The sequence below is a fragment of the Ovis canadensis genome, chromosome 3 (assembly GCF_042477335.2).
Source record: "Ovis canadensis isolate MfBH-ARS-UI-01 breed Bighorn chromosome 3, ARS-UI_OviCan_v2, whole genome shotgun sequence".
Lineage (NCBI taxonomy): Eukaryota > Metazoa > Chordata > Mammalia > Artiodactyla > Bovidae > Ovis > Ovis canadensis.
The window spans coordinates 145,870,164-145,886,729 of NC_091247.1; the positions used below are offsets into that span (position 1 = coordinate 145,870,164).

At 46.1% G+C, this 16,566-nt stretch overlaps 1 protein-coding gene across 6 annotated transcripts in view; it reads left to right on the top strand.

Moving 5' to 3' along the window:
* The first annotated feature begins 1,270 nt into the window (after positions 1-1,270).
* SLC38A1 (solute carrier family 38 member 1) overlaps positions 1,271-16,566 on the top strand; it is a 77,560-nt gene continuing 62,264 nt past the window's right edge. For 3 of the 6 annotated variants that reach the window (XR_011255886.1, XR_011255887.1, XM_069584517.1), the window contains exon 1: positions 1,541-2,364. The gene's annotated coding sequence lies outside the window, so the exon portion shown is untranslated. Of the gene's footprint in view, positions 2,365-2,385; positions 2,629-16,566 lie in introns of those variants that run through there. The other 3 variants (XM_069584518.1, XM_069584519.1, XM_069584521.1) reach the window with 3 other exon arrangements.

Below are 16,566 nucleotides of genomic sequence, written 5' to 3' on the forward strand. Positions count from 1 at the left end.
CTTCACTCACTCACTGTATTATATGACTTTTACCACAATTAAAAAAATTTTTTTAATGCTACCTAACTGCAGCCTTAGGTGCACAGAAATAAGTTAAAACCCTAATCAAAAGATAAGCTTTCCATCAGACGATCAGACATGTTCTCTAAACACTGGGGAATATACCAGTGATGATAAGGTAAATATTTCAACCAGCTGATGGAGCCATGCTCGGTCTATTATTTTGCATGTTCAGATTTCCTTATTCATAAGCATTATCCCTGCCAGGCAAAGGGCACACTACTTATAATTAGCAAATTTCATTCTAAATTAGCTTCCTCTAGAAAAGGAGGGGGAAGAAAACCCAACTTTTGGGCGACGTGTATAATATTATTATGATATGGGTACTACTGTGTGTGTGTGTGTGTGTGTGTGTGTGTTTAAACAAACTTGGGAACAAAACTAAGGACAACGTCAAGCAGGCGAGGGAAGCAGTGTCAGAGGCCAAATTTGATCGCAGGTCTGTTTGAGCGAGGCTCCCCATCCATCATCTTCCCCTTTCTGTTTGCAAGGCCTTTCACTTTCTCTGGTTTATTCAACAGCTGGCCTTCTGAATAGGGTTCTCAGTCAGCCATTGTCGAACTAACCAAGACCAATTTCTGCCACTCGACGGAACGAGTATTCTAGTTACGAGGCGTTTGGTTTTCCTCTCGCTTTTCCAGCGGTGACTAAAAAGCCATAGCCACTCCATCAGAGGCTACTCCGTCTGCCCTTTTGAAATGCGCCTGGTAGATTAATTTTTGAAAGATGATTCACCTTCCTTTTCCTGTTTTCATGGAACACGGAGACGCAACCATTCCTGTCAATAGAAGGCTCGAGTTTCCACCCCGCAAATTCGCGCGGCGCTGACTGTCTCATTGGCTGACGCGCAGGTGGGATTTCCTGTCGCCATTTTAAGGAAACACACTGCCCTGCAAGGAAGTGGCCAGTCAGTGCAGAGGGGCTGTGCCCGGAACAAAGAGCAAAAGAAAGGGGAACGGGCCCTGCGGCCCCAGACCCCTCCATCCTGCGCCCTCGCTCCCCGCTGACCCCCGATTTCGAGCGCCCGGCTTCTTGATCCCCGACGCGCCACGCCCGGGGCTCGATCACGTGGGGTCTCCCCCCAGCCCAGAGCGCGCCCCAGCTCAGCAAAACCACGCAGTCCCCTCAACAGAGCCCCTCAGCATAGATCTCGGGGTGGGGGCTGGCCGGGACTGCGGGTGCTGGATCCGGAAGAGGGGAGGCGCCTCCCACTGCGGGTGACGGACGAAGGCTTTCCAGAGGTGCCCGCGCTCCCGGCCGTCCCCGGCCTCCTCCGCGCAGTCCCTCGGGAGCCTCCACGCCGCTCCCTCGCTGCCAGCGGCTGCCACGCTGCTTGCAGGGCTGTGAGCCGACCAGCCACTCCGGCGGCCATCCTCACGCGGCGCCCTTCCCACAATGCAATTCCCCGCGCTCACGCGCCCCGGCCCGGCTCCGGCGCACCCCCAATGCACCCCCAGCCCCCCATCGCACAGCCCTCCTCGCCTCCTTCCGTGCCCTCCCAGCCACCTCCCCTCTCCATCTCCAGGGCCCCCAGGCTGCGGCCACCGCTGCAGCTGGGCTCTGGGCTCGCTGCAGGGCACCAGGAGGGCGTGGGGCAGGTGTCCAGACTGCGCGCACACTCCGCTCCCGGGGCCACCGCCGGCGCTCCCGGCACACAAGCGCCCCGCAACCCCTCCCTCGCTCCCTCTCTTTCCGATGCTCAACCTTCGCCGGCTGCGGTCGCCGCGTCCTCGGCGGACGGCGACAAGGAGGCAGCCAGGGGCAGCCGCCTAGGCAAGAGACACCATGTGATGGGCATCGCTCAGTGACACGCAGCTTCGGTTAAAGAGCGGACGCGCAGGAGGGGAGGCGACGGCAGGCGAGACGCGGATGAATAGCCTGAACAGCTAAACCATCGCGAGCCATGGATGCGCAAGGGCGACGCGTCCCCCAGTAGGAGATGACTGATTTGATTCGAAAACCTCTGCGGCCAAGCGAGCGGATGTGAGTGCGAGCCTGGCGAGTACCGTGTGGGTAAGGGTTGCTGGTGGGGGGAGCTTCTGATGCAATCGGCCCCGAAAGGAGGAGGAGAGCCAGGAGTGCGCGGGCTGGGGCGGCACGCCGCTCCGCCTGAAGGTCGCCGCCCTTCACCTTCCTCGGAAATCCGCCACGCCACGCCGAGCCTCCCCGCCCAGCCCTGGCTGACGGAGGGCACCTTTCATCCGCCAAGGCAGCCAGACCTTGACACAAAGGACATCGCAAGGCTGGGGGAAAATCCGGGAAGGGCGGATACCACTTTCCCCCCCCTTTTTTTTTTGGCCCGAGGTAAGAGGATTTCCCGTTCCCAGGGAGAGCTGAGGGAGCAGCGGTGGGGAGGAAAGGGACGTTTTAGATGTGAGAGGAGGCGGTAACGCAGAAGTCATCCATGCGAGCGTGAAAGGAAGGAGTGCGCGGCTGAGCCGGATGCGGTCGGATTTTGCTTTTACCAAGAGAAAAGTCAGATCCACGGTTCTGCTGACCCCTGCGGCAGTGTAAAGAGGCGCGGAGCCCCTGGTTTCAGCGTTGCGTGGGCTGCGGCTTACTTCTGGGGTCTGTTTTCTTAGTGGCAGATTGTGGTGCCGGATCTGGTTAAATCATTCGCGGGTTAGGGACCACGCGGGTCTAGAGAGCGCGCCGAGGTGAGGGCTCCACTGCATTGCCGAGCAGTGGTTGAGTGCTGGGCATTTGCGGGGAATTTCCTGTGTCTTAGGAGCCCCAAGAAAGGCATGTGATGTGCCCGGGGTTGAGTGTGAGGCCGGCTGGGTCTCGGGGACTAGCCACGGAGCCCGAGTAAACAGGAACACGCTCGCCGGCCCTTCTCGAGCTCTGCCCGGCTCTCAGTAACGGAAAGGATGCGGGTTATGAGGTTGGGGGACGGGGTGGAGGGTGAGGAGGATTATTAAGCGATGCTGGCAGTGACTCACTGCCCTTTCCCGCCCCAAAGAGGTTCTTTCCCAAAGGAAGGAGAGAAAGAGAGAAGTGTCGTTCTGAAAGCTAGGAACCGCTGGAGCTGGCGAACAAAAGGGCACCGATTGCGCGGGGCCCGAGCGCCGAGTGGTCTCCCCAGCACTCCCACCTCTTCCCCCCACCCCCGAATCACCCTCGTGTCCCTAAATGTTACCACAATAGGCATTTAATCTCGGCTGGCGGGTGCCCGGAGGAAAGTGTTCCTTCGCCCCAGTGCACGCCCCCACCACCCGGAGCTTCGGGGTCCTCAGCCCCTCCCGGAACTCGGGGTCCTCAGCACCCACTGGTACCCCCAGGCTACAGGGCTGCCTGGGCGCCGATTCCCTGTGGAAGTGCCCAGCCCTGGGTTTGGACTGAACTGTAGTTAGAAGTACATATGGCGGCAAAAGGAATTTCGCGGTAACCGCGTCCCGGCGTTTCGCCCGTGCCTTTCACAGGCTGTCTTCGGCTTGGGAAGTTGGTGCTACAATTGTGAGTCCTTTGTGTCTGAGCGGGTTTTTATTGCTCTGGTTCTCCGGTGAAAACCTAATTGCCACCAGCATCACATAGTTTCGCGGACGAATCCCTGGTGATGTATTTCATGAGTTGAAAAGACCCCAGCGCTAGGAAACCGTATTTATTTGCGTTTGGAAAAGGATCTGACATCTCTGCCGTGGGTTTAAGACTTTTTAATATAAGGGGAAGGAGAGAATAAATCCATCGTTTGCAGACTCCAGGGCCCAACAAGACTGTAATTTGTCACCTTGATAGAAGAAACTGCGGCAACTCGTGCTTTTTCTGACGTCAGAACGACGACGGAAATAAAACCTGAGCTAGGTGGCTGGCTGGCCTCATTGTTAAATGAATCTCTCACCGGCTGGGTATTCCTGAAATCTATCAGCCAAGTCAGGGCTCTCTCTGATCGTAGTAGGCCCCCTGGATTTCAGTTTGGGCCCCAACTTCAAATTGGCTTTACTCCTCAAGAGTTAGGTAGTTTTCAGTAGTTCCTTAGACATCAGGAAACTCACCTGGTTTGGCGTGAGGTCTTAACTTTGATGAGGTGAATTCACTTTTTTTCCCCTAAACATATTCAATGAGTATTTCCTACTGAGAGTTTATGTGGCAGTTAGCAACTACAAGATAAAGTCCCTGTTTCTGTGAGATATCCCTTCTCCTGGGGGGAGACAGACAATAAATACACCTATAAATGAATGTTGGAGATTTGTTCTTACAGTGAACAAATAAAACCAGATCAATCTCGTGAGGAAGGCTGATGCCTGAGATAGATGACCCTCTAGGTGGGTCTTTGTAAGAGGGTACATTTGTCCTGAGACTAAGAGACCAGGCACCTGATTATTGCCAGACTGTCTTTTTTTTTCTCTCTGGGTGATACAAGAGGGCGAAACTAGTCTTACCATTGTTCCCTAATGCCCAGCACAGAATAACTGCTTAATAAATGCCTGTTGGATTGAGATCTTAATCAAAACATCTTTCACCTTTTAATGCTACTGTTGACCATCCCTTTCTTTCTAGATCTCGTTATTTGTTCCTCTGCTAAGTTGAAGCATCAGAGTCTCTACTCTGCTCCGTCTCTCATGCCTTCTCTTCATTTCTGAGCAGTTACCAGGAACCTGCAAATGACGCATAAACCTGTCTTTTCATCTCCATTCCCACTACCCAGGTTCAGGTCTCTATCACTTGATTTAGACAGGGCAATTTAAGGAGTTTATTGGGATTCAAAAATGGTGAAACAGACATGGAGGTGCCCTGAAGAAACCAGCACTCGGGAGCAGATGCAAGCACGGTGAAGGGTAAAGAGTAAAGTAGCCAGCAAAGGAGGCGTAATGGGCTTCTAGTTGGCCTCCTTGGTATCAAGCTCTGCTCCCCTAATTCAGTCTCCACACTTCCATGGGATCTGTATTTTTTAAACTAATTTTTAATTAATCTTTCTTAAAACCACTGGTTGTCAAAGTCAGTTGCCTACAATTAAAGTCTAAATTCCTTAGTCAGGCACCTGGGACCTTCCACAATCTGTTCCTCACCTCTTTCCATCACTTTCTCCCAGTTCACCCTATGTCCTCCCTGTCACTTTCTGCCTCAATATGGATGCTGATTCCAAACTGGAATGCCTGCTGAAATGCTATATATTTGTGAAAGGCTTAGCCCAAATACCACTTTCTGCCTCTTCAAATAAGTGTTCACTGATCACCTCCTAGCCTTTTCATATTTATCTTTCACATTTTGCACCATCAGTCCAGGTGATGGAAGGTGAAGTAAGGACAGATACTTTGAGTCAAATGTAAATGCCCAGTCTCAACTCACTAGCCTAGACACCTTGGGCAAGTTGTTTGGCATCTCTGAGCCTCAGTTCCCTGCCCCCATTTGTTAAATGGTAGTGATGGTGGTGATGATAGTGGTACTTATTGAGTTATCCTGAAGGGTTAGTGAGGATAATAGATGTGACGAGCTTGGTGCACTGTTAACTCCATAGGTACTCAATTAAAAGAGAGTTCAGGTTTCTCATCTATCAGAGGAGGTGGGGGAAGTTGATCAGGAAAGTTCCCTTACCTCTAATGTTCAATGAATATTTAATCATTTAAAAATATCTTTCTGAAAATGTCTTAACGGAAGCTACCTGAAACTTTTTAGTCCCTGGGCGAACGTGCATCTGTCTATGAAAGGTAGTATGGAGGTGGGGGAGGCAAGTGCATAGAAGGGAGTGAAATCCAAATAGCATCATAGACTTTAGAGAAGGACACCTTAGAACACTGGCCCTAAATTGAGTCTTTTTAAAAAACTTATATCTGGAAGTTGATCGCATTTTAGTCATTGGGTTTCAGCTCAGCACCTGTGTGTTAGGGTTACTTACTAAGCATAAAGGAATCCAGTGATAGGAAAGCAACATGGTTTGGGTAAACTTTGCAAGCACCCAGGTTCCTGTCAAGGAACTCTGCCTCAGGTAATGCTATAGTGTATCTTTGCCTGTAACTAACTGGGTCCCCTTGGGTAACTCAGCTAACATTTTTAATGCCTTCTTTTCTCATCTGTACGATACTAATGACAGTGTCTGAGTTGTGAAGGTACAATGAGAACAGAGCTGAGAATATCCTTGAACAAGTTCAAACTCTGGTAATCTGCAGGTTTAGGATAGGTTAAGATTAATGATTCTCAAAGCAGGCTTCACACCAGATTCACCTAAAGTCTCTTAAAAGCTACCGATGCCCAGACTCCATTTCCAGAGATTCAGATTTAGTTGGCCTGGCATAGAGCTCAGACAGCAGAATTTTTAAAAAACAATACTGGCGTAATTTTTATAAGTGATTTAGATTTAAAAACAAAACAAGAGCAGAAATTAAATGATGACTTACATATATTGTTTGTTTGATAAACCTCTTGGTAATATGGAGTTATGAGCTTGATTGGCTTTTCCCCCGACTTCACAAAACCAGCTGGTTGTTGATATCATGGAGTCACAGCCTCAGGTTACAATTTATAACTTGAATTTTCCCAGGTAGAGAAGCCCGTCAGAGTGATGCAGCCAGGGCCACATAAAGATTTAATGTGTGGATCTCAGTTTCCATCTCTTAGGAGTGACGGAAGACAAAGAAGATTGGAAAAGAAGGGAACAATGGAAAGGAAAAGGAAAGGGAGAGTTTATGGCTCGAGGTCTGGGAGGAGGGGCCTTTGAGTTGGGAGAATGGCAGGACAGAACACAGAGGAAAAGTTGGGCTTGATTTATTGAACTGGTTTTGTTATGTTGGTGACTATAGAACCAAATGAAACCTGTGGGTGTATTTTGTAAGACTTGTTCTCTTTAAATTGTTTGGAATTAGCTGTCAACATTTAAGTATCTGAATTTCACTTAAAACTTGATTTCTGGCATTTCTTGAAAAGAAATAAAAAGATCTGTCTTATTTTTACTGAAATAGACGAGACACATGTTCTCCAGTTTCTTGTACCCAATCTGCTTTGCTCATTTGTCTTACCTACTTGGGCTCCAGCTACATTTGTTTTTAGCTTTTAATATAATCTGCAGATCTTAATATTAGCAACACATTAGAATCTTCTCAAAGCATTTAAAATATCCATGCCTAGATTCCATTCTAGACGAACTGAATCAGAAACTGGTATGTATTAGGGGGCATGTTATCACTATTATTTTTCCAAACCTCCCAAGGTGATTTCTGTGTGTAGTTAGAATTGAGGATTACTAGTCTGCGTCTCCTATTCAAAAGATTTGTCTACAAACCCATCTTATCTCTGAAAGTGATCCATTAAGAAACAGTATATAGAATCATAAATTTAGAGGATTTTAAAACTAGGAGAGATCTTTGAGAGTGCATCTGTTAATCCGAACTTCAGATTTTGCCTGAGAAAAAGTCCAAAAAGAAAAAAAGCTTGTTCAAAGACTGTAACATCATTTAGTATGAATTATGGTGTTTTATTATATTTTCTCTTTTCAAATAAAAGTATATTTTTAAATGTTTACAAGTGATCCTCTTTATATGCACCACTCTGTGGTGCTTTCAATTTGTCATGATTTCTATTTTTCCTAGAGTAGTTTGTTTGGAGTTAGCCAGAACTTAAAAAAAAAAAAAAATAAGTTGCCATTCATTGTTTTTAGTCCAGTAGTAATTCTTGATCAGAGGTATTGCTAGAGCAAAAAGTACATGTGCAGAGAAAGAGACTTTCTCAAAGGTTATAGGAATATATTTTGGGCTCTTTTTGAACTCTGTACATAATTATTTAAATCTATTAATTTTCAGTTGATGAGAAAGATTTTTACTTTTGTGTATTCACACTGCTCAAAGACACTCACTGTTTTAATTAAAGTTAAATTTTTAAATGTAGTGTACAATACAGTCTGTCCTCCTGTATCCAGAGTTGCAGGTTAACTTCATTAACTTCTAAAGTTTATTAGTATTTTCTCTCTTTGAGAAATGAGAATAATTCCAAAAGATCTCAATGGGAAGGTTAACTCCTAGACATCTTAGGCTGGGCATGTTAATAAGAGACATTTGAAAAATCCATTTAGATGAGCCAAAGATTTTAATGTAAAAAATAAAATTGTGAAAGTTATAGAAGAAAACATGGGATGGAACTTTTGGGGGGATAGGCAGTGAAGGCTCTGGAGTAGGAAATGGCAACCCACTCCAGGATTCTTGCCTGGAAAATTCCATGGACAGAGGAGCCTGGCGGCCGACAGTCCGTGGAGTCGCAGAGTTTGGCACAACTGAGCACATCGCACAGCAGTGAAGGAGGCTTTTTTCACTGTAGATGCTTTTTTCACTGTAGACGCTTGTGTACTTTATGAATGGTGTACTGTGTACATGTATTACCTAGTCAAATATTTTCTAATAAAATGAAATAGTTCAATACAAAAATAAAAATAAAACATCATCTAGGAACCTGAACAGATTTCTTGTGGAGCAGGTGTTGGGATACTGTAAACAAGACAGGACCAGGGGTCCATCATTTCAAGGAAGTGAGCTGTTCCTCTCTGCCTCCTGCAGGAGTGGTCAGTCCTTATTCCTCTGTGAGCTTCCTGTAACACAGGGCTTCTCATCCCCAGTGCTCCTGGCCTTTGGGGCCAGATAAAGCTTTGATGTGAATAGCTGTCCTGTGCATTGTATGATGTTTAGCAGCACCTCTGAACTCTCTCTGCTAGAAGCCTACAATACCCCCTCACTTGTGACAGCCAAAAATGTCTCCAGGCATGGCCAATGTCCATTGAGGGCGGGGGCCAAAATGGTCCCTAGTTGAGAACCACTACTTTAATGTAACCCTTTCTGTGGGCTTGTAGAAATCATACCAAGAATTCTTAAACATTCCAGCCATAGTGACTGGGTTGTTAATGATAGATACCTTTCATTAATATAGTGCTTTACAATTTTAAGTATATTACATACTTTGTGCATGCTCAGATCGAAAGTAAAATACAGTGGCAGAGTTAATGAAAACTATATGGAGCAGCTGTACATGTTGCTTTTAACTTATCATCTTTGTTTTCCTGAGAAATTGTGTTTGTGAGGATTGTGCTATATTGTCTGCAGGCAGATGATCAGTTGAGTCATCATTATTGTTAACGTTTTTACTATCACTGTGTATTAGGGAGCTAAAAGGTCTGTGCTCCCTGTCCTCGAGAAGTTGAGAATGTAATTAGGAAAGAGGATAACTCCATAAAGAGATCATGAAAACATATAAGACCCCTTCCTATAATCCAATGAGTATACAAAAGTGCTATGAGAAGTCATCACAGGTAAATAATCACAAGTTGGTCACTGGAGGAAGACCTTAAGAGAAGGTTGGCTTGAAATAATCTTTTTTTAAAAAAACCCACTCAAGCCAGCAAGCTGGGCTTTTTGAAAGAAATGTACTTCAGTGAGCACAGGCTCAATGGGAAAGGAAGTGGCTGAGAAGTATGTTCAGGGCCAAGGTGGGGGGCAGTGAGAGGAAAGCTGAAAACTGCAAAGCAGATCCATTACAGCAGTGAAACGTTCAGAAGGAACATCCTGGGAGAGAAATTTAAAGAGTTAAGAGGGGACTTCCCTGATGATCCAGTGGCTAAGACTCCACACTCCCAAGAAGGCCTGAATTCCATACCTGGTCAGGGAACTAGATTCCACATTCCGCAACTAAGGCTCAGCACAGCCAAATAAATAAATAAATATTAAGGGGAAAAAGAAGAGTTCAGGGCAATCTTGGCTTTGAATTTGCTGTTCCAGGGGTTTGACTAGTAGAAACACTTAGGACTGGCAAGGGGAAAAGAGGAATACGAAAGACATGGATTTTCAAGAAGAATCTGTGTCTGTAAATGGAGTGGGCTGGGCTCAGTAGGCAGCATGGGGGGAAGCGACCAGCCAGGCTACGATTGTGGAGCCAGAAGGAACAAGAGGGAGGAAGGGATGGTATGAAATGTTGATAGGACTCAGAGACTGATTAGATACCTGGGTTCCAAGTCTGAGTGATGAGGGGAACCAACATTATCATGAACAGAAATAGAAAAGCTGACGTGTGAGGTCAGATGGTATGTTCAGTGGGGCACGTGGAGTCGGAGGTAATGACAAACATTCACGTGAAGAGGTCTCCCAGACAGCTGGGGTCTGAAAAGAATTTGTGAAAATTTTTCTGAGCAGGAGGAGGGAACCTGAGAGATTGTCTCTCCCCTCCAGCTTTCTCAGTTTACAGATGAAGAAATAAATGGCATGTTAAGTGACGTCATCATCAGCAAGTAGGAAGTATGACAGAAATCCTATCTCCTAGTTTCTAGAGGAATTCTAGTTTTGTAAAAGGAAAAGCCCTGGGGAAAGGAGATCTGAAAGACTCCCCTGTGGGATGAAGACTGACACTTCAGGCTTGAAACTTACAAAGGAAAGAGTTTGTGAGTGTGTGAAGGGAAGGGGGGTGGGGCTGGGGCTGCCCCACACGGAGCACAGAGGCTGGGAGGAGGGCAGGAGCTGGCAGTGGAGGCTGGAAACAGTTCCCCTGAGAATGCGGATGCTTGCAGATGCAGTGAGAAGCAAGGTGGTGGGGTTCAGGAAACAGTGTCCCTCCTGCGCAGGGAGGTGAAAGGCTGAGAACTGAGAAAAGGCCTCTTGCCTTGATTAGGAAGAGGTAGCAATAGTCGCAGTGACAGTCGCCCTCGCTTACCAGAACCAGGGCAGGCACAGACCCAGTTGCAGAAGCTTTATAGTGACTCTGCAAGGTAGATACTGTTTTATCTCCATTTTACAGATGGCAAAACTGAGACAGAAGTGAAGTGAAGTCGCTCAGTCGTGTCCAACTCTTTTCGACCCCGTGGACTGTAGCCCACCAAGCTCCTCTGTTCATGGGATTCTCCAGGCAAGAGTACTGGAGTGAGTTGCCATTTCCTTTTCCAGGGGATCTTCCCAACCCAGGGATCAAACCCAGGTCTCCCGCATTGCGGGCAGATGCTTTAACCTCTGAGCCACCAGGGAAGCCCCTAAAACTGAGACAAAGAGATATTAACCTGCTTGCCCAGAGACAGCACAGCTCCTGAGGGGTGGAGCCAGGATTTGCCAGTAGAACTAGGATTCAAGGGAGCGATGAGAACAGGGGTAAGCTGTTTAGACTGTTGGCAGCAGACACAGGAGCAGGCTGATTGTTCAAAGTCGCTTTCCAAATATGGAGCTAAGCGTGATTGACAGAAGCTGGGGGAGCCAGCAGAGGGAGAGAGGGAGGCCAGGTCCTAGCAGAGCCGAGACCAGGAGCACTGGCTAAGTCATCAGTGTTGAGTAAGAAGAGAGAAAACACCTTCTCTTCTGAGACTGCTCACTGAATCCCAGTCTTTCACTACTGAAGGTCATTCCCCACCTCCCAAGGACCCTGGGTTTTCAAAGATTGTATCCACTCTAAGTTTTTATTTTAGTTGAAGTATAATTTATATGCAGTGCAACAGCTGGATCTGAAGCATACTGTTTAGAGAGTTTTGACTATAATTTCAGTTCAGTTCAGTTCAGTCGCTCAGTCGTGTCCGATTCTTTGCGACACCATGAATTGCAGCATACCAGGCCTCCCTGTCCATCACCAACTCCCGGAGTTCACTCAGACTCACGTCCATCGAGTCGGTGATGCCATCCAGCCATCTCATCCTCTGTCGTCCCCTTCTCCTCCTGCCCCCAATCCCTCCCAGCACCAGAGTCTTTTCCAATGAATCAACTCTTCGCATGAGGTGGCCAAAGTACTGGAGTTTCAGCTTTAGCATCAATATTAATTCACTTCCCACTTTTGTTACTCTAAGATATATAACATTGCCAGTCAGAATCTAGGATTATCACACCAAGTTAAGGCAGTTTTGCCAAAAGTACGGACTCATGACATTGTGATTAAACTGTTTAGCCTGTTTAAGGCCTTTTGAAATATAGTGAAGCAGCTCATAGATTATATTATTACCATCTGAGAGTCCAGTGAGCCAGGGACCCCCAGTATGTAAATAGACTCACTTGGTTATGGGAAGAGATGTCGTGGGAAGAGTCGTCAGGAAGATAGAACCATAACTGGCCTTATACTTAACAGATTCTCAAAACCACTGACCTAGCTGTCGTAATTCATTCCCAGGAGCTGAACTAGGAGAGGTATGATCTTATTCTTCTTAATCACCAATAGTCATTCATAGCAGTTTTGCACTTAAGTATACTTGACTGGATATTTGGCTTCCAAGGTGGTGCTAGTGGAAAAGAACCTGCCTGCCAGTGCAGGAGATGTAAGACTCAGGTTTGATCCCTGAGTCAGGGAAGATCCCCTGGAGGAAGGCATGGCAACCCACTTCAGTATTCTTGCTTGGAGAATCCCATGAACAAAGGAGCCTGGCAGGCTACAGTACGTAGGGTTCCAGAGGGGGACATGACTGAAGTGACTTAGCACACATGTGTCGCTGACTATTTAGTGTCATTTAGGGGTTCTTGTTATGTTTTAGATGTGATTGTGATATGGTGGTATTGTTTTAAAAATGGATCTGACTTTTTAGAAATATGTATTGAAGTATTTACAGATGATACCTGGAATGTTTTGTAAAATAATTCTAGGTGATGCTGGGAATAAAACTTCAACAAGACCGGCCTGAAGTTGGTACATGGGGGTGCATTATTATGTTATGTTCACTTTTGTATATGTTTAAAAGTTCTCATAATAAAAAATTTCAGAGATTGAAAAAAATAAAATTAAGAATATCAGTCAGGGTTTAACTGCATATAAACAGAGATCTCTTGTATGTTAAGCAAAAGGGATTGAATACAGGGAATTAAAACCTGTAAAATTGCTAGAAAAGATGGCAGACCAGGCTTTGGGCTCAATCTCTAGGAATAAACACTGAGTACCACCACTCAGCTCGCCTAAGGGTCTTCTCTTATGCCTCCATCAGGAAGCCAGCTTCTCATTGTTTGAACTGCATCCTCCGGGAACACATCACTGAGGCCAAATCTGATGGTCAGGAATTCACCACCACAGTTGTTGGCTGCAGAGGACACCTTTGCAGCATCTGCTAAAATTGTACCAGCAGAATGGGTACCAGCTCCCACCACTTTGCTCTTTATTGTGTGAGTGCTAAGTCACTTCAGTTCTGTCCAATTCTTTGTGACCCTATAGGCTGTAGTCCGCCAGGCTCCTCTGTCCAGGGGATTTTCCAGGCAAGAATACTGGAGTGGTTGCCACTTCCTACTCCAGGGAATCTTCCTGACCTAGGGATAGAACCTGGATCTCCCGCATTTACAGGAAAATTCTTTATTGTTTAAGCCACCTGGAAATCCCACCTTGCTAATCAATAGATTGGGGGATTAGTTCAATTCAGTTCAGTCGCTCATTCGTGTCCTACTCTTTGTGACCCGATGGACTGCAGCACGCCAGGCTTTCCTGTCCATCACCAACTGCCACAGTTTACTCAAACTCATGTTCATTGAGTCAGTGATGCCATCCAGTCATCTCATCCTCTGTTGTCCCCTTCTCCTGCCCTCAATCTTTCCCAACATCAGGGTCTTTTCACATGAGTCAGTTCTTCGCATCAGGTGGCCAAAGTATTGGAGTTTCAGCTTCAACATCAGTCCTTCCACTGAATACTCAGGACTGATCTCCTTTAGGATGGACTGGTTGGATCTCCTTGCAGTGCAGGGGACTCTCAAGAGTCTTCCCCAACACCACAGTTCAAAAGCGTCGATTCTTCGGTGCTTAGCTTTCTTTATAGTCCAACTCTCACATCTATACGTGACTACTGGAAAAACCATAGCCTTGACTAGACGGACCTTTGTTGGCAAAGTAATGTCTGCTTTTTAATATGCTGTCTAGGTTGGTCATAACTTTCCTTCTAATTTGGGGGATTAATAAGCAAAAATACAATTTCAGTTGCAAAGACACTTTGTGATAGATTGGCCCAGTCAGTATGTGTTCCTACTTCTTTCTAGTCCAGTTCTGCAGTGGATGAAAAATTGAAAACTACATTTCCCACATTCATTTGCAGCTACACTTCTAGAGAGGATTTAGATTCCATCAATTTTGCTTTCTGTTCAGTTCAGTTCAGTTCAGTCGCTCAGTTGTGTCCGACTCTTTGCGACCCCATGAATCGCAGCACGCCAGGCCTCCCTGTTCATCAACATCTCCCGGAGTTCACTCAGACTCATGTCCATAGAGTCCGTGATGCCATCCAGCCATCTCATCCTCGGTCGTCCCCTTCTCCTCCTGCCCCCAATCCCTCCCAGCATCAGAGTCTTTTCCAATGAGTCAACTCTTCTCATGAGGTGGCCAAAGTACTGGAGTTCAGCTTTAGCATCATTCCTTCCAAAGAAATCCCAGGGTTGACCTCCTTCAGAATGGGCTGGTTGGATCTCCTTGCAGTCCAGGGGACTCTCAAGAGTCTTCTCCAACACCACAGTTCAAAAGCATCAATTCTTCAGCGCTCAGCCTTCTTCACAGTCCAACTCTCACATCCATACAAGACCACAGGAAAAACCATAGCCTTGACTAGACAGACCTTAGTTGGCAAAGTAATGTCTCTACTTTTGGATATGCTATCTAGGTTCGTCATAACTTTTCTTCCAAGGAGTAAGCGTCTTTTAATTTCATGGCTGCAGTCACCATCTGCAGTGATTCTGGAGCCCCAAAAAATAAAGTCTGACACCGTTTCCACCGTTTCCCCATCTATTTCCCATGAAGTGATGGGACCGGATGCCATGATCTTCGTTTTCTGAATGTTGAGCCTTAAGCCAACTTTTTCACTCTCCTCTTTCACTTTCATCAAGAGGCTTTTTAGCTCCTCTTCACTTTCTGCCATAAGGGTGGTGTCATTTGCATATCTGAGGTTATTGATATCTCTCCCGGCAATCTTGATTCCAGCTTGTGTTTCTTCCAGTCCAGCGTTTCTCATGATGTACTCTGCATATAAGTTAAATAAGCAGGATGACAAGATACAGCCTTGACGTACTCCTTTTCCTATTTCCAGTCTGTTGTTCCATGTCCAGTTCTAACTGTTGCTTCCTGACCTGCATACAGATTTCTCAAGAGGCAGGTCAGGTGGTCCGGTATTCCCATCTCTTGAAGTATTTTCCACAGTTTATTTTGATCCACACAGTCAAAGGCTTTGGCATAGTCAATAAAGCAGAAATCGATGTTTTTCTGGAACTCTCCTGCTTTTTCGATGATCCAGCGGATGTTGGCAATTTGATCTCTGGTTCTTCTGCCTTTTCTAAAACCAGCTTGAACGTCAGGGAGTTCACGGTTCACGTTTTGCTGAAACCTGGCTTGGAGAATTTTGAGCATTACTTTACTAGCATGTGAGATGAGTGCAATTGTGCAGTAGTTTGAGCATTGTTTGGCATTGCCTTTCTTTGGAATTGGAATGAAAATGGACCTTTTCCAGTCCTGTGGCCACTGCAGAGTTTTCCAAATTTGCTGGCATATTGAGTGCAGCACTTTCACAGCATCATCTTTCAGGATTTGAAACAGCTCAACTGGAATTCCATCACCTCCACTAGCTTTGTTCGTAGTGATGCTTTCTAAGGCCCACTTGACTTCACATTCCAAGATGTCTGGTTCTGGATGAGTGATCACATCATCATGATGTGGTTGTTTTACGGTTGTTTAGTCTTTGTTTTACGGTACAGTTTGGTCTCTATCATGCAAATGTTTTATTATTGTTACTTTATATGAAAAGGTCTTGCTTGTTTCAGTAGGCTGTATGTGCTTAGTCCTCAGTCATGCCCAACTTTTTGTGACCCCATGGACTGCAGCCTGCCAGGTTCCTCTGTCCACGGGCATTCTCCAGGCAAGAATACTGGAGGGGATTGCCATGCCCTTCTCCAGGGAATCTTCCTAATCCAGGGATCGAACTCAGGTGTCCCACATTGCAGGTGTGTTCTTTACCATCTAAGCCACCAGGGAAGGCCAAGTATACTGGTGTGGGTAAGCCTATCCCTTCTCTAGGGGATCTTCCTGACCCAGGAATCGAGCCGAGATTTCCTCCTTCGCAGGCAGATTCTTTACCAGCTGAGCTACCAAGGAAACCTGTAAGCAATGTTAAATTCTCTGTATAGCCTCTTCTTCGATATGTATCACCATGAAGAGTAGAGAAGTTTATGTTTTTCACATGGGTAGTATTAGTAAAATGTACCAATAAGCATACCAAGATAATACTGCTTCTTAAGAATATCTCTGAATTTTGTGGTGAAGGATCAGAAATGTTCTGTGCTTAGTCAACTGTCATTTGTAACCTGTTATAGACGCTGGGGGATAGTCATTGTAGTTGGGTTAACATCAAAATCTTCACGTGATGATCTCATTCAATCTTATAATTGACTGTACAGTCTGATAATTGCTTCTGTGCTTCAGTGAAACTGTAATTCTTTTGTTTCTTAAACTTGACCGGCACTTCCTGTCTCTTTGTCATGGGCCATGTTCCCCTTCATTGAGAAGTCTCAGCTTAGGGCCCGTCTCCACCTGTTGTCTCCCATCCACCAGGCACTGCGACTGGCCTGCAATAGCAGGCTGGATGTCAATTTATGGCACAGTCAAGCAGTTAAGGAGCATTTTCAGTAATGA